This window comes from Lepeophtheirus salmonis, chromosome 1, assembly GCF_016086655.4.
Source record: "Lepeophtheirus salmonis chromosome 1, UVic_Lsal_1.4, whole genome shotgun sequence".
In the NCBI taxonomy this organism is placed as follows: domain Eukaryota; kingdom Metazoa; phylum Arthropoda; class Copepoda; order Siphonostomatoida; family Caligidae; genus Lepeophtheirus; species Lepeophtheirus salmonis.
This window is the reverse complement of record NC_052131.2, coordinates 30,620,086-30,641,598: the sequence shown is the minus strand read 5'-3', so window position 1 is coordinate 30,641,598 and position 21,513 is coordinate 30,620,086. Positions and strand designations below refer to the sequence as shown.

The 21,513-nt window shown below is 32.7% G+C and overlaps 2 long non-coding RNA genes across 3 annotated transcripts; one reads left to right on the top strand and one right to left on the bottom strand.

Annotated features, from left to right (window-relative positions):
* The first annotated feature begins 2,815 nt into the window (after positions 1–2,815).
* LOC121128521 (uncharacterized) lies at positions 2,816–4,444 on the top strand. The gene is made up of 2 exons (XR_005868188.2): positions 2,816–2,866; positions 3,121–4,444. It is a non-coding gene; the product is annotated as an uncharacterized lncRNA (long non-coding RNA).
* A 6,138-nt stretch (positions 4,445–10,582) lies between these two features.
* Positions 10,583–13,417, bottom strand: LOC139906252 (uncharacterized). 2 transcript variants are annotated; one of them, XR_011781628.1, is made up of 2 exons: positions 11,172–13,417; positions 10,583–11,093 (listed from the first exon to the last, which is right to left on the bottom strand). It is a non-coding gene; the product is annotated as an uncharacterized lncRNA (long non-coding RNA). The 2 variants fall into 2 exon arrangements; XR_011781630.1 differs by having other exon boundaries at positions 11,179–13,417.
* Positions 13,418–21,513: the final 8,096 nt, after the last annotated feature.

Below are 21,513 nucleotides of genomic sequence, written 5' to 3'. Positions count from 1 at the left end.
TTCTCTATTTTTGTCTTATTTGAATTTTTTTTTTTACGATTATCTTTCAATTTTGTTTATCTTCCAAAAGACTGGGCACATCTTCATCTGCAGTTCCAGGCTTATAGTTAGTTTTGTTGATTGATGACCAATTTCTTTGAATCTTTAGAACAGAAGAACATCTGTTGACAATATGGTACCTATACATTCATGGAAAACAGTTCCCATAAGTAATTCCATTGTATGGTGTCTACAAATAGTTCATTTTTTTTGTAGGTATTTAAACTTTTCGTGCCAAATCACATTTATTTGATTTTGTGACAATATCCCATTCTTTAATTGTTTTGAAAAAACAATTCGCTTGTTCTTCTCCTATCCCAAATGAAAGTTTGTCCTCGACTGATAGCTTAGAAATTCCTTTTCCTAAAACTTACATAGGTAATCGATCATTTTTTAATAAAAATTTTAGAATCTGTACATTGTAAAGTATAAGTTTCAGAGGTTAATGAAGAAGATTGCTTCATTAAGATACGTTTTCCTTCCTTGCCTACTATTAAAAAAAAACAAAAAAACTCCCGGTTATTTTGCTGCAAGGCTTTTATTAACTCCAATACTGGACCCTTTTCGTCCTTTTTCTCACTGGGCTAAGAGGAAGTCTTTGTCTTCTAAAATTGAATTAAACATTTAACTCTTCGTGAAAAGGTCATGGTGATTAAAAATTTAATTTTTTTCCCTTGAATTTAATGTAAATTGAATGGAATTGCAAATTTTGACATTTATCAGTCCATTAGTTGGATGGCAATATGCTAAAGAAATAAAAAAAGGGTCATGAGCTAAATTTCAATCAACTTCAATTGGCGTCATCTTAAACATATCTATATATATTTTTTTTTTTTGAAATACATATAATTGTAAATTTATTAAGCTCAATGTATTTATTTTTACAGAAAAGGTAAATATATAGTATTCAAGTAAATATTATATTTTTCGAAGAGTCGACTCACAATGAATTGACTATGGGCCTTCATTTCTTTGTCTTTTGTAGGAAAAGTTGTGAGATAGAGTAAAGGTAACGACGAAAAGTATAAATTTATCATGAAAATTAATAAGTGATAACACTAACGAACTCTATTTGTGATATTGGCTTTCATATCTTCTATGAATTGATCACAACTGATATTCGTTTTTATCTGATAGTTCTTGTTTCTGAGTAATCTGTGTCCCTGTACTAATATCATCCATAGGCTTTTTATAGTTCAATATAATCGGATATCTAATTTTCTAGTTTACGGACTTGTTGTTGCTAAGATCAAGAGATAGGAACTTGAAGTCCAGAGGTGTGACTGGATTTAAATTACAGCCCAAATTTGGAAGACTCGTAACTCAACTTGAATTCAAAATCAAAGACTACAGACCTGATATCTAAGACTAACAACATGTTAGTTTAGAATGGATTACTGTTTACCATAGTATATACATACATTATAAAATAGTACAAATATCCATATATTACAAAACTATACATACATAAGGAACACGACTACACAAGGGGGCATATGTGCGACTACAGCAGAAATTGATCTTAAATTTGTTTAATTTTTTTACATTTCATAAACTTAAATAGACGAAGATCTTCATCCTCTTCTTGCATGGCTGGGTATCTCTCCTATGAGAGCGATGGACATCTGTCAATAGAGAATTCTGGAACAAATCATGCATATAAATTATTAGCAGTTTGCATGCATGCACTTGGTTTTAACCCATGTTTGCAATGGATAGTATACTCACTAGAGTGTTCACTATTTTTTAAAGTTGACCAAATTCAAAATTATCATGGATCATGAGATGTGTTTAAGTGTTGGTAATGACGTCCTGCTTATTTTTTTTCTGTGCCATCTAAAACTGTTACCCATCATCCCGTCAAAGTTCTAGAGTTCCAGAAGTACTTTAAAATGAGGTCAAATTAAAAAAAGAAAAAAATCTAATTAAAATTAAGGCATACGAAAAGAAAAACTTATTTCATAACTTTCTTTGAATTTGTGGGTACTTTTTTTTACTTTATTATGTATTTGGTTTTGTAAGTTAAATCTCCTGATGTAACTATCGACGCATACAAACTTAGATCAGTAATTATGGACTTTCTATATATTTTGCTAGAGATAAACATATATAGTTTTTAAATCTTTGAATAATCAGAAAATTAATTAATAAAATCAGACTTTTGAAAGTTTTTATCTTGAGAGATTTGTAACAATTACCTTTTTTTGTCTTTTCTCTTAATCATATGTAAAACATAAGTTTTTGTTTTTTTAAACGCGTGAACTTTGATCGGATGAAGAGTAACGATTTTTGATGGAACAGAAAAAAAAATTAGGAGGTTATTAACAACACCTAAAGACATCCAGCTGATCCATGGAAGTATTTTTGCTACTATATTTTCAACTTTAGATTTATATCTATCGAAATATCGATGGATAAAAAATTGAAAAATGGTGATCGCTTTCCTGCACAGAAAGACGGGTATTAAAATCGAGTCATACAAGTGATCATGGAAAATTTTGATAGGGGTTATTTCTAAAAACCAAGCTAGGGGAGCTCTGACAGGGTTATGATACCTTGATGTGTTCTGAAAATTGTGAGGTGGTTTATACTTCTAATGAGGTCAAAAAAAAATTTTGTGTGCAGTCGTTTGGTGAGGCAGGACAATTTAATGGGTTGTAAAAAATGATTGGTTGGCAAACAAACAAGCAGTTGAACTTAGTAAGGCACTCTTACTAATAAAGAAGCCTGTAAAACGGACAAAAAACAACACTTTGCACAAAACTATCACTTGAAAAAATCACTTGTTGATAATGGAAGCTCCTTCAAATTTAATCACAGGTCGCTGGTAAATATTTATAATATAACAAGGATTGAAGAGTCTAACAAACTTCTTTGATCTTGGAAGAACAAAGGGTAACCCTAGCGAACACTCTTATACCCACTTAGAGAGAGGGTTTTTGTTGAGCAGTTCCTGGCGTATCCTTTTGTTATTCAGGCTATTTGAGATGAGATTATCTTTGTTATAATTCAGAGTTAGCTACTTTGCAGTATTAAATGTTGATATAAGACCAGCGAATTATTTTGTTTTCTTTTGTTCAGGTTTATCCAATAATAGCGTTTCGGCAGCCAAATCGAAGAACATATCTATTTGGGACTGCTTTTCGGCATCACGACTTTTTGAATAAATATTTTTTTTTTTTTCAAAGTCTTTCACACCTGCTGCTTGATTTAGAAGGTCTTCTTCTGGTTCATCTGGCATTCCGGGGTTCTCCGTATCAGTCTCTCTGACACTGCCAGTTTCCTTGGCCTTTTGAGTATTTTTAAAATTATTTTTAAACTCCTAACTCAACTTGATTTCAAAATCAAAGACAGTAATAATAATGCAGTAATAATGTGACGTAAGCAGTTTAGTAAATTTTTACTTAAAAAGCTAAAGCAATATAACATGGAGAATACACTGTACTCATGTCCAGTGAGTACATGCGAGAGGGAGAATTCACATTATGAACCAAAAAAAATCTCCATTAGGCAGCATTCATACCTGTTACTTGGCTATATTACAAAATTAAATATTGAATGGAAAGATTGGTCAAAATAGAAGTAATAAATCTTAATTTTGGGAGAGAGGAGGCTCAGACCACGATATGTATTTCAGCTTTACTGTTCGGAATATAATTTATTTTTAGTAACAGAAGAAGTGATAATACTAATAAGTAAAAGCCATTACTCAAATGAAATATCTCTGAACAACTTGGATACAAATTTTGGACAAGATAACAGATACTATCTGTTCAAGGGACAGCTGTATTTTATTAATGCAAAAGAAAATGACGAGACATAAAATTTAATTGACGACTTTGAATAATTCTGGTGAAATTTGAGATTTTTTGCTCTTCAGTTCCCCTCATATGCAACAAGACTGGTTGTTATTCCTTGCACCTCTCATTATGCTCAGGTATATCAATTATTATAGTCACATTATTTTTTTGCAGAAAATTTTAATAATAATGTACCCTAATTTGCGCACTTTACAATGTGTAATTAAAATATTTATATGCTAGAAGTTGTAGAATATTTTGCAAAAAAAGTAAACTAACATCAACTCAGTTTTAAGAATAAACAATTATAGATTGCTTTCTTATAATAGCCTCACATATACGTTTTAAAATAAGACAATTACTAATAGTAATACTGTACGAGGATATGAATAAAGGGAAAGTGAATTTAGTAATCAAAACTTTTATTGTTTGACAGAAAAAATTAGAAAATGTTGCTCTAAAAAGGACTAGAATAATTTAAGCAAACATAATTTGCTGTGTTATAGATACTTTCTTCAATTGGCTTAATTTTTATGATCTAGATTCGAATGATGGAACACAATATTTCTTTTCTTCATCTCCATCGATACATATCATTCCAGGTTCACAATCGGAGTAGATTAGACAGGGCTTTAAACACATTCCCACATTTGAATTCAACATAACGCATTCCATGCTTGAATCATTGCACACTTTGATTGAGGAGCAATCAGTTGGAATGATGGCCTTTCCTCTAGCAGAAAAAAGAGCCAATCCAAAGAAAAAAAGACAAATAACAGCAGTTGTCATGTTTATTCGAATAATTTGATCAACAGTGAGTAACTGATTCAGCAACTGAATGATTTAAAAAGTATTTATATTATTATTCCATCAACTAATAATTATCCAAAAAACTCTCGAAAAGCGCGGACCTGAAGTATAAAAGAGCTCATTACATCCAATAATTATTTCAAGGACTATAGCCAAGTTGATGACAAACATATGGTTAAAAAAATTATCATATTTGGGTCATTAAACGCAGAAAATACAAAAGTTAAGATTGCTCCAACATATGCATACATTGCAAAAATAAATGTACAAACAATATTTCATATATACACGAATTAGGATTTTCTATAAATCACACAATTACACCTAATTAATGACTATGCAACTCTAAACTTTTTTTAAATCACTTAATTGTTCTATATGTTTCAGCGCTATACATTTTTTTTAATATGTAAAATACTTAAAAAAATCTTACGTTAAAATTTAAGATCGAGGTTAATTTTTTCTTTCATAACAAAAATCTAAAAAATATTATATGATAATTTCTGTTTAGCTAACTAATAGATTTCCAATTATGTGTTATAAATGACTTTCTTGGTTACTCGTATATCACAAATTAAAAAATAATCTAATTGCTAATTTCGATTAGTTCAAGATCGCAAATTAAGGATACGATTTAGTTACGGATATTAACCGTAGGCCTGGAGAAAAAGTGTCATTTTGTACTTTTTTGTTTTCAAATATGAAACAGGGTTTTTATAATAGGTGAATTTAAAAGTTCTGAGCGTTTTTTACTTTACATTGACAATAAAATTTACATTGCTAGGATTATTCAATTTAGATCAAACATGCGCCATTTTTTTGGATAACTTTTGCCCTTTTAAAGGAAATTTCATAATTCTTCGATTGAAAAAGTCTTCATCCCTATTTGTAAAAAACTTGATCAGCTCATTTTTACAAGTCTCTCTTGAGGCTAGTTTTATACCATCAACAAAAAGGGTAATACTCGCTTAGTGCCAGGTCTGGCCTATACACCGGGTGTAATAGAACCTCCCATCTAAGCTCTGAGACCTTTTGATGTGTGTCCCCTGGCTTTGTCTTAATTGAGCACAACACCCTTTCTATTGGCCAATTCTGGCCCCTTTTAGTAAATCGCCAGCTTCAATCTGTGTAAATGTTGACAGTATAAACCTGAATTGAGTGTTTTTCCCAAAGGAAGCAGCTCATGGTGAATAATTCCTTATTAATCCCACCTAACACAATGCATAACTTGCTTGGTTTTTAATCCGGGATTGGCTATCATTTGAGCCGATTATCCCGCTTTTTATCAATATCTTTTTTCGCTGTTGTTCTCGTATGTGGTCCATTTTTATTGCCAGTTACCATACACTTCAAAAATGGATCGTATTCATTACTTTTTAGAAAAAAGCTCTGAAGATCAATTAGTTCCAGAAGATTTTTTTGCGTCAATTCGTGTGATACCTACACATCAAGCTTTTTCTTAAGACCAGCCTTAGTCAATGGCTCCAAACGGTTTTTTGACTAATTTTTAATTACTAAGCAATGGCATATGTGGTTTAACAAGAAGAAGTCTATTATTTTCTCAACATTTCCGATGATTAGCCTACTATTATATTAAATATCCGGAATCAAAAAATATTCAAGCTGCTTTTATTATTATTTTATTTTTGAGGAGATAACATCTAATAATGAAGTAACTACGTGTGAGTGTCCTCTTGAAAAAGAAAGAAAAAACAGTGAGTATTTGTTGAGGAGTTATCTTTTTTATTTATTAATGACAATTGTGTGGTTTTTTGTCTTTTATTTAAAAAAAAAGTAACCAAAAATAAACATGGTAACCCGGAAAATTTGAAGAATGTTTTAGAGGAGAGCACCTGAGCTGTTATGGTATATCATTAGATCTGCTAGAATTAGCTGTTACAAGGGAGTATGAAGGAAAGTAAATATACCAGGATATTGGCAAGAATTACTCCAACATCGAATGCTCAATTATACTCTCAGTCCAACATGGACCCTACAATTATTACCCCAAAAACTCTAGGTCTTTTATGAGCACACACAATCAGGTTTTGAATATAGTTGAATAAACAGGGTTCCCGAAGATAAAATGGACAAAATTCAATTGATAACACTGGTATCCTTGCGCTGAGTTTTCATCAGAGTGTCTCAATTAAGAGGTTGCAGTCTTGTTTATAATATGTTTCCCATTTTTTCTCAAAATAAACTTTTAGAGTCATGGAGCAACCCAAAAGATCCACAATCATCCAACTCATTCGTGCAGGACATGGAGCAGTTGCTATCATCAAGCTCACAGGATACACCAGGTTCAAAAATGAGAAAAAAAGGAAATATCCCCACATAGTACCAGAAGTAATCGTAAAGTCACTCTTAGGTTTTTGGCAGGTCTAAAGAGGAGTGCAACCGTTGATCCGTCCTTAAATCGGACAACACTAGCCAGGAGGAAGAGTGTGACTCGCAGCACCATCCAAAAGGCATTGGAAGAGCTTGGCATAACCTCCTACAATTTTTCTGTGCATCATCAGTTGACTGACAAACAGAATGAGGTAAAGACTCTGGTATCTAGGTGCAAGACGTCCAATGGAGGTAATACCATCATCTTCTCAAATGAGAAAATATTCAATATTAGAGTACAAAAGGAACTCTCAATACAAAGATAGAACTTTTTAGACAAATAAATTTGCCAGAAGGGAATATTACCAAAAAAAAACACATTTAATTTTTAGTTAGCTTTCTGCATACAAAGTTACTTATAACTAATTAATTTTGCATTATTAAATGAAAATTATATTATTAAATGCAGGATTACTAAGAAAAAAGAGCATTTCCTTGTGATTTCCCTTTGGGATAGACCCCGATAAAATCCGGGTTTCCCGGATCAAGAGTGATAAACCATACCTCCATATATTACGGTATCACCTTACGGGCACAAAAATTTAAACTGTACATTGTAGTCACCTGCCCATGTTTCTCCTTTTTTCTCTCTCTGATTGGTTCAATTAGATTGATTATTTATTAAGATTTGAACAAGTTCCCACCAATGATTGAATAATCATTCTTTAGTAGGGAAGAATCGATTGAAAATCGATTTTGGGCTTCTTTTTTTTTTCCTTTTTTGTTTCTTTTTGGAGAAAAACTTTCTATTTAATGCAAACTCAAAATAAAAAAATCATTAACATTAATTTTCGATTCTTGGTTTAACAAACTAAAAAACAGTCAGTGTCAAAATTATTTTTTTTTAATTTGTTTACTAAAACGAAGCAGAAGTGGGGCGCTGTATTATCGAATTGCAACATGGTCTTTATTTAAAAATAAGTTGTGCCATAAAGGCAGAATCAAAACTCGCTCATTCAGCCAAAATAGTATTGAAACTTTGTCACACTTATTGAACCCCGTTCCTAAAGTAATGACAGTAATACAACTCTGCAGTTTAAAAATAGAAGAATGCTTGAAATCCAGGATAACAGAAATTGAATGGATCATAGGAACCAGTCCAAATTATCCTAATACTTTCAATGCAGAAGTGACTCTGAGCTTAATTGAAGAAATAATTTACTCTGCAATATGCAATCAGGTTCCGATTCCAATGTATATTTATATAAAGCCGGAGAAGAAGAGCTTTATATTTTGGGAATTTACAAAAAAACTGACAGGGTTTTCTTTAGATTATTTTGGTATCAATTTTTGATATAACTTAATATAATTTAGTTTTTATATGTTGTTATTATTTATTAATTTAAAATATTTTTTTTTTTTGTTAAAAACAGCTTTTATATGGACCCTCTAATAATATTATGCAATTGAAATGAATTTAAAAGAACTAAGATGACACGAACAGAACTCTATGAAAATATTCAAAGACTTGGACTGGTGAGTAAAGACTAGAGACTCGATTTGGACTCGCTGAATAATGTCTTTTCCGAACTCTCTTAAGATATACCTAAAAATTCCTTATTATTATTATAAGAAGAATATATTTTTATTAACGTATAATAATAGATTTTTAAATAACAGTAATGGTTAAAAAAAAAAAGATAATTGTACATTTTGATTTAGAGTAATCATTTCAATACATATCATATTCAATGAGTGTTCCTATTGATTTCATTCCTAGTAAATTCATTCCCATTCTTTTCATAACCAGTTAATTTCGTTCCCAGTAAATTCATTGCCGGACATTTCATTCCCACTTTGAAGAGTAATATTTAGTGACGACGTACGGTTAATGTTTCTAAACTACTTAGTACCTTGTGTGTGGGCTGTAGAGGGGGTTGGGCAGACTACACATAAGATGAGTAATGAGTAATCGAGGACTAAGGACCATTGGGTGACGGATATTAATCATTTATGGTGTTTATATCCCATAAATAGAAGAAAAAGAAGAGTGATGGCGGGATTTACTTTTATTTCTTAAGGTATTGATATTATCCAAAAATTGGGATTACATTCCTACAGACTATTAAGATTTATCATGACGTCATTTCTAATCCATATACAAAATAAATCATTCATACCCGTCTCCAGTCAACCAAACATCACTTTTCATCTTCAGTGCCGACTGCACAGGCTCCCTCGACAGCCCTACACAAAAACTACTACATAGTTTAGTAATATACAAACTAAAAAACAGTCAGTGTCAAAATTATTTTTTTTTAATTTGTTTACTAAAACGAAGCAGAAGCGTCACTATTGTATATCTTTCTTCAAAGTGGGAAAGAAATTACTGGGCATGATTCAAAGAGACGGACACACTTTTTTATAAGTATAAATTCGCTTGATGAATAGAGAATATAACTCTTACACATATTCTAAGTGATATTATCCGATTTTTAGGCGCTCACTCAGACGTCGTTATTCGATAATTGTTCAGGTCGTCAACAAGACACATTTTCTACTTTTTTTTTAGTATTTACAACCATATTATTTGATCAAAAATGATGAGATCGGAAGAGACCATTTTGTAAGGCACTTCAAATTTTTATTGTTTCTACCATGAATTAATATATCATCATTAATTTTTACCTTCCGATAACTTTAGATGATCCAAATGAATGAGATGTAATAAGAAAATATTTAAATAAACATCTCCTCCGGACTCATCCCTTAGTCCACGTATCGACTACGAGTCCCTGCCACTGAATACTCCATAAAAGACCAACTCACGACCTCTTCCACATAGTGAGACCTTCTTTCTTTTTTCATGACTTTCTAAAATGTTAATTGTCCCAATATCTCGAAAAAGCTGAAATTCGTGTCCCTCTACTCCAATAATGAATTATGTGCTTCCCCTGACGAAGTTAGTCCATTATTATTGAAAGGTCGCCATAATTTAATTTTACGTAATCTCCAATTTCAAAATAGAAAGAGATAGTATGGTGTGAGGGGAAACTTATATAATGCAACCCTTTATTCAAAATGTTGATTTGATGTCACCTTTTCCATGATTTGTACAAATTATGTTAAAATAGTCATGTGTATCAAGATTAATAGAAATATAGGGTTATACCATAACGGGTGTACGACTGATGTTTGACTTCCACAACGCTTTTGTTAGTGACGTCATAGTGAATTAGGGGTTGTGTGTTTTGTCAAAATCTGTTTTCCTTACTCAGCAGTTGGTACGATAAATTAAATTGAAAATTCAGCACTAGTGCCGTCATAGACTATGAGTGGTTGCGTGTTTTGTCAAAATCTGCCTATCTTGACCAGCAATTGGTAGAATACATCAAATTGAAAATTCTAGCAAGTCCCATTACATGATGGTCTAACCTTGTATTTCTATTAGCCTTGATGTGAATTTACTTTTGTAGCAAAGTATTAGAGGGGAATTATTAACAAATAATTGATTCAAGCCTCTGACACTTTTTTCTGAATGTACACATACTAGAAGGCCTACTAATAAATATCAATAATGATTAGTTGTCACTTCATAAATATCATTTTATATATACAGTAGTATAATTATTAATTCTCAGCATGAAAAACATGTTATTAACTACAGAGTAAATCACAAAGTAACAAGTGTCTTCTACGGGAATTCGTTCAAGAATTGAAGATTCTGTTATCATCATATCTATTTCCAAGTAAATGACTCACACTTTTACTCCTCATAATTTCAATTTTTAATTTATATTCAACACAAATTTAAAAAAGACAATAGAAAAAATAAGTCACTTTAATTATGTCATTGAAATTTAAAGTTGGAAATTAACAAATCGTAGAATCGTTAAATTACGATTTTATCCCCGTTATTTTTATTACAAGGATTTGTTACACAACCAAACGATAGCTGAAACAAAAACAAACAAGTTATTCCATGTCTCGAATTGTAAAAATATCAGAGCAACAACAAAATATGCAACGTGTGACCGATCTCCTCCACGTCAATGTAAGCGTCAAGAAGGCTGCAAAGGCTATTGGCATCTCCATCCGGACTGCTTACAACATCTAAAAGTCCATGTAGGATGAAAATGGGGCCATACAGACAAAAAGAACCAAAAAAATTCCAACAAAAATATGACTGACTTTTTACCTCGCTCCATGTGGCTCTACTCCAGCTCCAACCTCAGCCCCTGGACTTTGCTTTAAGAGTTGTCTTGTCTTTGTTGTACCTCTATCAAATCTAGATTCGATCCGAGCGCACATCATGACTGCTTGGTAAGCCATGGGCACGCCTTTCATTGTCAAAAGGTGTCAATCTGTTCACAGGCATGTTGAGGCTGTTATCGATTATGAAGAATACTTAACTGCAGAAAAAAATAGCTAAATATAGTATTTAAACAAATCACAAATTGTTTTTGAGGTGTATTTTCACAATTTTCATAGAAATCACGTTTTCGTAACTTAGCCATGCTACTCCAAGCTTTAGGTTCCCACACTCATATAAATAATGAAATCGTACCGAATATTGATAAGCAATGGTTTAAACACAATATTCTTTGAATTAGTTAACTGCAAATATATATGTAAATCAAATTTTAATATAATAATACTAAAGACTTAAAATATATTTCCAACAATATATCACCATTGACGTCATTACATATTAATCCTAGATAAATAAATTCTTAGAGACAACAAGATCTGTTGAACAAAGATATCAGCGCACACAAAGAATATAATATAACGTCAAATTTCGTCCACTGACACATTCAGAGTTTCAAAGTTGTAATAGACGACAATTCCCAGCCAAATAAGTGATATTAAACTATTATGATATAATAAAAAGTTAACCAATCAACTATGTTCCTTCAGCTGACGTTGAATTTAGAATACATTTTTATACTCATAGATTAAATATAATAACTTCAAAAAAAGTTACCAATGAAGCGGCGCTTGCTCCTTGTCCAAAACTCTCAAAGTGCTCGCACTTGGATCTCAAGATATTAGTGTATCTCTCTGCATACTCTTTCTCATAGCTATAGTAGAAATTCGTGTTAAAAAACGTTTAGCGATTAGAAAAGGAAAAACGGTTGTTGCGTGTGCTCTTTCTTCTTCTTTGTTCATTTTAAATGTAAAAAGTTCTCTTATTTATAGCCATACTTTATTTTCTCCCTCCAAAATCATTTAACAGTCATTAAATATTAACAAGAGTCTTAATTCAGTAATACCACATGTCCCTCTCTCTCTCATTCCTTCTCCTTGCGTTCTTAGACAGTCCCATATCTAGTCATAGCTGATGTTCTTTACAGCAAAGTAAACATTTTAATCTACTAAAAGCTCACATTCCCGAATTGAAAATCAAAATCCCTTTGTTAGCTTGCGTATTTATTTCTCTATGATTTTAACACCCCATACAATTATTATGTCCTTTTGTATTATCCAAACTTTGGAAAAAATACTTTAAACTAATTTGTAAAGTACCCATTATGTCACACGAGTTTATTCCAGTTTAACAAATCAACGAAGGAGTAAGTGTATGGCTATGAATGACAAAATAAATAATGAAGCAATCAAATCTTTATTATTTCAAAAAGAAACAAAACAAGTTAACCAATGACAATAAAGTTTTAAATAATGTTAATTGAAGTGTGTGTCGGCCAGGTTACATAACTATTATTCCTCATCGAATTCCTGAATTTCCTCTGGATCAGGAACACAAACCTTCTTGTTATCGGTCTCTCCTTCCTCACATTTGTATCCTTCTTGACATTGATCTTCAGTTTGACAAGGAGTGAAGCACATACCACTTTTTTCATCCATCATGATACATTCTTGTTTAGGGTCTTTGCATTTCACAGTTGCAGAGCAGGGCTCAAAGTCGTCCTCTTGAGCGGCAACAAGGGCTAATCCAAAAAGGAAGATACAGGCAACAGCAGCTTTCATATTGATTTTTAGTATTTGATAAAGTGACAAAAATGTAACTGATTTAGGAAGGAGAATCAAAGCGTTTATATATCACATAATTCTATACAATTATTTCCATCTGGTCCTTTTAATACTTCTATAAAATTCCCATACATTCATTATGTTTTAGCCAATGAGAGTAGAGAAACTCTACCTTAGCTTACGTGGGTTTCAAGTCTGTAACATGTGCATTTTATTGATATCAATTATGTATTTTAGACTTCACTGCAACAACAAAAGCCTCGAGTATCTTCAAGGAACTCAATTCCCCCTCATTTATCCTTTCATTAATGTCCAAATTTTCCCATTTATTAATGATGAATTATCGACAAAGTTTTTTTATCTAGTATACAGGTGGGAACCCTAAATACTCTAAAATGAATCATCCAATATAACGTTTTTGTTTCCAGTATTATAAATATAAAATTTCCCATGAATTATACAGCTTGTATAAGTATTAAAAATGGCCGCCTTCTGTAGAAATTACACCCTTAAGACACGGTTAATTTCCATGGAAATGCCACCCCATTCTCTATATTTGGAATGCCTTCTTGCAGGCCCCTATTCTCTATAATAGGGCAGAATGGATCGGATTCCAATCTTTACGTTGTTTAATCAAAATTCTTTTTGTCCTCTAAGACTGAGATTATATTCTCCTTAGAAGAATACGATATAAGGATGACGTGGAATACATTCTTTTTCGAATGTCTCACAATCTCTTGAAGATGTAACACAAAGAGAAGGCCCTGAGAGAGGGGCTGTATTGTTGTAAGGAGAGTCATTGAGAAGATGTTCAGCATATCAGTATATAATTATGAATGTCTTCTTTAAATTAATTATCATTAGACATTTGAATTATTTTGATGTAAAAAAAATATTTATAATTATATATTTCTCAAAATCCGAAACTTTATATTTAATATTAAATAATTTAATTCGATAGGCCGAATTTCATGAGATACAGCTTAAACTGGTTCTAATATACAATCAATTTATGTAGGCATACACATGCAAGAAATGAGTTTCTTCATGGCTTTCAACTAATTATAAATGTCCAAGATAAGGACACTAATATAGCTTTATGGAATAAAATTGCTCAAATAATCTTCAAAAAGAATATATCCACAAAATTATCAAATGGCGATTTAATAAATAAATTCATTAATTTATTAAAAAAAGTTTCTACAGATGAATAGATCCCAGTTGTTTTTCATTCATTGACTATAAATTGTGCATTGATATTAGTCATTCTGTGTAGTAGCATAAACACAAGAAATAAAATTTGCATAAAACATGCACTTGTTTTGTCTTTTCTTTTTTTAGACAAACTAATGGTACTTTTTTATTTGTAAAATAGTTTGTGAAGGAAAGAGATCATAAAAAATAAAAATCATGTAATGAATTCAAGGTTTTTTATTTATTTATTTATTTTATGCTATCAGAACAATATTTAATAAAAAATATTTTTGTTTTTATTTAATTACCTCCTCCATTTCTATAGGTACATTTATGAATGTTTTCTTTAAATTAATTATCATTAGACATTTGAATTACTGTGATATAAACACATATTTATAATTATATATTTCTCAAAATCTGAAACTATATATTTAATAGTAAATAGTTTAATTACCATTAATTGGTCAAAAAAAACGCGTATTGATTCCTTGTTAGAAAAAAAAATATTTCTTGCTTCGATAAAATATGTAAGGGATTGATCACTGTAAGTAAATGTTGGTAAGAACAAGATATTAATTATTCCTCGCTAGTGTTGTTTCAATCATTTTTAAAGGACTGAAGACTGCAATCCCATGAAGTTTAGTCTCGGTTTGGTCAATTTCAGTTCTGTATGACGTCACTGAACTTTATTTCTTCTTTTTTAAATTAGTTTTTGGACTGAGAGTTCAAAGGACTGACTGTCTTAAGGAGCAAGGCTAAGTCTGCACTGCACCGAATAAGTAAGGACTGATTCTACATTATTCCACGCGAAAGCTATAACAGTGTTACCTTTATCGTTTTACGCAGTCTTCCCCAACAACAACAAAAAAAAAACAAACCCAAAATCATCTGGTAGATAGCTAAATAAGTCAATCATACCAATTGACAACTTAAGACAAATTTTAACAATAAAAATAATAATTTATTTTTGATAGTGTATATGTATGTATTCTCCATAGTTTTTGTAGAAACACAAACCTTGTCATCTCCATACACTCCCAATCCCAAGTGGTAGAAAAATACTCATATTATCCGAGCCTAGTGTTGTGCATTTATGTCCTTTTTCACAGTCATGGTTACTTCGACATGGTCTAAAAGCTATTGTCGTTACTGATCCGAGTAGAAGGATGAAAAAGTAAGTTCCAATAATATTCAAATGTTGAGTGATGATGATTGGAGGGGATGGAAGGTATTTTTTATGTTGGGTGAGTTTCGTTTGCATCTGTATTTGTTTATACCTATAAAAAAGGACTTCATGACATGCTGTGTTCATCAGTCTCTTCTCTTTTTCGCCTCAGTTTTACCTGCAAAAATTAAGATTATTTTAGCAGTCTTGTAGAAAAGACTTAATGTGTCATCCACTGTCCATCCAGAATTTATATCTTCCTGAATGTCACCAATTGCATTCTGGATTTCCTCCTCAACCTCAGCAATTCAAAATAACTTTTCGTTTAGTTTCCATTTAGTAGACTTATCATTTTTTATGCTCTTTTGAATAACTGCTTCGAGAACGAAATGATAGTTAGCCTTGTCAGTTTGAATTGATCTGACATAACCATGTCGGATACGTACATATAATCTATCCTGCTTTTTGATGTTTTTCCCTTATATTCTCTGACAAGGGTAGGTCTGTAGTGTGTTGCTACATCTACAAGATATGTTAAATTGTTTTCTTTTTTCCAGACCTTTAATTACGAAATGTTCAGGAATCCTGATTCTGATGTGAAGTCTCGTTTTGATTTTTCTACCACATTAAAATTGCCGGCTATTATGACCCTCTCCTTGTCTTAAAAAAATGTTCTCCCAAGAAGGAATATATACACATAAAATCTTGTAATTAGTACCCAAAAAGCTTACATCAATTGTTAAAATATTTCCTTCTTCGTCGTTAAAAATGTGGTTCGCAGTTCAACCATTTCTGACCAGTATTGTTACACCCCTTAATGGGTGCATTGAATGTTTTAAAATCGCCTTTGATGATAAAATTTTATACTTTGAAATTATAAAATGCCATCCGTCAGTTTTTCGTATTCTAGTGTCCAAAAGGCAGACAATTTCAGGAAAATCTAATGAGTTCAAGAATTTCAACAAAGAAATCCTCTTTTGATTGGAGCATAATCCATTTATATTGCTTCTAGTACTCTGAATTTGCTCATTTTTTTTTTTTTTTTTTTTTGTACTTGATCTTAGGTGCTTCGACTCCTCGCTTTCTTGATCTTCTTTTCCTTGATTCACCCATCTCACTTTCATTTTGAGGTCTCTTTTTCTTTACTTCTTCGACCTTCTGGTTCTCGAGGAAGCCTTCTTTTGATTTTGCTATCCTTTGCTGACTGTCAACTCACCTTCAATCGGTGACACTTGATCTTCTTCATCTTCTGTTCAAGTGGGATCTGTGACCGCTTCCAGTACTTTTGGTTTCTCAATTTTTTTGAGGTCTTCTAGATTCATAGTAAAAGGTACAGGAGTATTGTTAGGGTAAATATGTTTAATTCTTCGTGCTATTCAGACTGTGACTTGGGATGATTCACAAAGTATTTCATAAGGTGCCCCAAATTGTAGCACTTTGCACATTGTTTTTCCCTTCCAGAGAAATATAAGGTATATTTTCTAATTTTCCAAAAACAGTCAGTGAGGCATAGGGGGCTCACTCTAGTTTGAATATCCTCTGACCCAAACTTTAAAAATTTCGGCATTATTTGCTTCAAGTATTTCATCCACTCTTTTTTTACTCTCCCAATTTACTCAACTTTAGGAAATGCCAACTCAATGTTGAATTACATCAGTTGCAACGGTACCTCTAACTTCGAGAACTTTACTTTCGAATGATATAGGCTCATTCATATCTTTTATGAGAGCTCTTGATTCTACTTTTGTAGTAAAAGTTTCTTCCTCACGATCTGTGAGCTCAATATTACGGGGCAGGGCTTTTTTTAGAGAATGTTTCCTCTTTCATGACCCTCCGTGTGGAAGTGAATAGAGGTCTGTGGGGAAGACGTAAACTGACTGAGTCCAAATCTATTTGGGTTAATCCTGAAACTTTCGTCCAGGACTGCCTTTTTATTACAGAAAAACGTCACTGCTACAGAACACGTCTTGTCAACTTAAAAAATAAATTCTTTATTGGATTGGTCTGGGCTGTTTTCTTTAACTCATTTGGGTCCAGTTTGGCCTTTTTGATAGGGCCTTACTTCCTCTCCAACGTTTCAGACATGTTGACGTTGTAGATGGAGTACGGGAGTATCCCCACTGCATTTAGTGTGCATGTTGAAATTCGTCGATCACGTTCACGTGTCATTTTCTCGACTTGTACGAGTGCTAGAGAGCACAGATTTGTTTTGTTTTGTAATTAATTGTTTAGTTTTTAATATTTTGAAATATGAAAAAATTTCAATCCCTCAACTCTAAATAATTATGGAATATGTAAGTGATCAGATTTCAATGCACCAACCGATATGGTAAATTAAGAATGTACATAGAAGTTTGGGGAAAATATGAAACACAAAAGATATTAAATGAATATTTCACAATCTGAGGCGGGTAAACACACCATCCAGATAGTATATTTTTAAGTGCATCCATACTCTGGCATCCCTATAGTTCCGGTATAAGGAACTGCACCAGTTATAGTATTATTATATTGTGAATAGTAAAAACAAGAAAAAATTTGTAGATATACCTCAAATATGGCTATTCAAACGTAATTCACAGAGCTCTTACACACTTTATTACACCTACACATGCAAAAGCTTAAGGTATTAATGCAATAACAAAGTCATTATAAATATATAATGTACAAACAATGAGTTAAGAAAAATAACTGTGTTTGACTCTTAGTCTTATGGGTCCCTCCATGAAGAGTTCAAGCGAGAAAAATTTCCGCTATAAAAATAGAACAAAGTATTATTGACTAAACAACCAAGTCAAAAGAATGTTTCCCTATTTTGATATATCAATCGCCTATCTGACCAAAATTAATCTTGAAAAAAATCAAGAAATAATGATAAATTCCAAATGTATTTATTAACCTCCATTATTTCAATAGTGTTTTTGTAAATCATTTGATCTGTATATAGTGTTGTATTCGTCTAAATACACAGCTTGCTTTTTGTAATAGTAGGTTCGGGAATAGATAATTCCATACATTTAGCTTTTTTTCAATGTTTTATAAGAAGTGCTACAATCATCCAATTTAGACCAAGTATGCCCGTTCTGTTAGACGCCGTTCTAATGCCAACGATAATCCAACTTCATTAAGCCCTTATCATAGAAGTCTTTGTTCCTGTTGTCAAAAAACTCGGACAATCAAGTTTCACAGAGCTCATTGAGGCCATATTTGTACCCCCAACTGCGTTGGCCATAGACAGGAACAGAGACAGTCACTTTGTGCCAGGTCTGGACTGTATGACGGATGCAGAAGAACTTCCCATCCGAGCTCCTGGAGCTTCTGGTGTGTCATCAAACATGTATTAGGCCTAGTGTTGTCTTGATGAAACACAATTCCTCTCCTATTCACCAAATTCTTTTTGTATCCAGCATACTAAAAAAATTTTAAAACAATTTATGATCGATGTTCCGCTCCGGGAGATGCTACGACTACTAACATGAAGGTATATTACTATATTTTCCATGATTTTATCGATATTTTCGACAACAGAGCTGCCAGTACGTGTTGTACAACACAACCCGAAGGAGTTGGCGCCATATAAATTAAAAATATTCTTGGTCCCAAGGGTGTATGCAGTATACAGGTGTGCACGTCTAAAACTGAACACTCCTTTAAATTTTAAACCACGCACATATTCGTGATTTTATTGAGTTGAAACCGGTTTATACTTCGAGGCAAGGGTCTTGACTAGTTATAAAAAAAAATCCAACAAAATCTAAATAGCAACAGTGAAACAACAGACGATAATATGGAAAGACGTCGAGTCGCAATTTTGGAACTTTCCACGCGGGGAAAAACTCCCACTGAAATTGCCAAGGTTCGGAACTGCAGCCGCACCACCGTTTACAGTGTAGTAGCCAAACGGACTCCTGAGGCGACCACAAGATCTAAGTCAAGGCCTTGAAGGTCGGACGAATGGTTGCTGTCGAGGACAAGAAAGGCAAGGTCCCCGTCAGCGGCCTCTCCAGGGAGCTCAACGTCAGCAGAAGGACCATGGACCGGCCAGTTAAGAAAGATCTTGGCCTTAAGGTCTACAATTGAACCCCTCGTCAAGCTGTGATAAAATCAAATTCAATTTACCCCTAATTTTTGAATACCATAATCAACGTTTATAACGCTAAATAGTAGAGTTGTATAAAATATGACCTTAAATCGTGTTAGATTTTTTTTTTTTTATACTGAGCAATCTCAAGAATGATTTAATATTTCAGAAAGCTTTTATAATTACCCGGAGATGAATTCAAGAAAGAAATACTTACACTAATAACTCTGGAACAAATACTAAGTTCTGCTCTTCGTCTTTCAAGTAATCATTACTGCATGAAAGACAAAGGGCGATACTTAGGATTTGTTCCGGAGCTATTTGTGTAAAAACTTCTTCCCTGGATTGATATCGGGGTAATTCCTGGCTATATCTTTGTAAAATAAGGAAGTGAAGTTTACTTTTATTTTCTTAATCTCATAGCTGGTTATATCTAATTCCATTAAACGTCATGCCAACTAAATCTGCTCTTTTCCAAAACATTCTTCAAATTATCAGGAAGGCCATGTCTTTTTTTTTGTTTTTTTTTTATTTTTACGATCAAACTGGCCTTACTTTATACCATTCTACTGATTAAGGGAAGAAACACAGACATTGACAGCTGACTACAAAATATTATCCATCCCTTTGATCCTCTCTCTTTTCAATTATATATTTAATAATTTATATTATACATATTGTACGATATTGGCAAAAATATTATTCCAAACTTTAACGGATAAAATGTTCGATCTAAACTTCATTTTTTTTGTAATGAACTTGAAGAGAAATGTTCAAGGAGATATATATGTAGCTATCCCCAGTTAAAACACTAACTCTATGCAAGTTTTTTTTAATTTAAAAACTTTGATATTTCAGTTCAAAATGTAGTTATTGTGGAAGAAGATATATTAATTGTAGCACATGACTAGACATAGATTCTCTTAAGAAACTAAAAGAGAGTAATATTGTACAAAGTCAATTACGTTTGCCATTTGATTTTTAACCATTCGAAATAAACTTCCCCTACATGAGGTTAATTTATTGAGCCCTGGTCACCTCCGCATGCTAGTAGAACTCATTGATTTTGCACTCAATGAATCCAAAAATCAAAAGGAAGAACAAAAGAATGACTTTAAGCGAAACAGTTGATTAACTTAACTAAACCTTGATTAAAAATGGCTAAATATACCACGTCGTTACCTCACTAACACAAAAAAAACCTATATATTTTGTTGTCAGCTGTCGATAACCATGTCTCACTTGATACGTCATGGCTATTTCATAATTTATTCTGCTTGATAAATAAACACAGTTGTAAGAATACTATAATTATGCTCTGTTCCTAAAAGGACAGGAACACCATTTATTTTTGTATCCCCTCGTAGGCGTTATATATAGTGGTGGGCAAAAGTATTTAGACTACACTTTAAATTTCCATAATTTTATATATTTCTATTCAGCATAGTTTTTTTACAATAACAATTTGTAGCAGCTATTTTTGGACATTTTTTTAATCGTTGTGGGCACCATTTGCTTAAATTATAGAGTCCTGGCGGCGATGGAAAGCGAATAATGTGGGGATACCTCGACTATAGTAAAGGTGGCAATGTTTCGCTTAATGGAACGCTTTAGGGAGACGATACTGTTATGGGGAGTCTTATTAATATTCCTCCTCAGCTCAGACCACAACTAGTTGTCACAGGGGTTGAGATCTGTGCTGTTGGAAAGGCCACTCGTCCGGCTTGATCACTCTCAAAATGTTTTTCCAAGTATGCAATTGACTTCTTAGACACGTGAGCTGGAGCAGAGTCCTGAATCAACAAAAATTTGGTGTTTGAAGGGTATTGGGAGGCCAGTCACAGCAAAACAGCCGTTTGAAGAAGCTCAACGTACGCATCTGTATTCAGTCTGGCCTTAGGGTGAAATATATAGGGCGGCATCATTTTTCCGTCACTGGTGAGCAGTCTAAAGACCATGGCCTTGGCTAGATTCTTGGTTTACTGGAGGGACTGAAAACATCAAACCTGATAGCCACCGATCGCTTTGTGGATTGTAGGCACCATCAAGTGAAGTTGGGCTAGTCAGATATTAGTTTAAGGATGCCTCGATTTTTC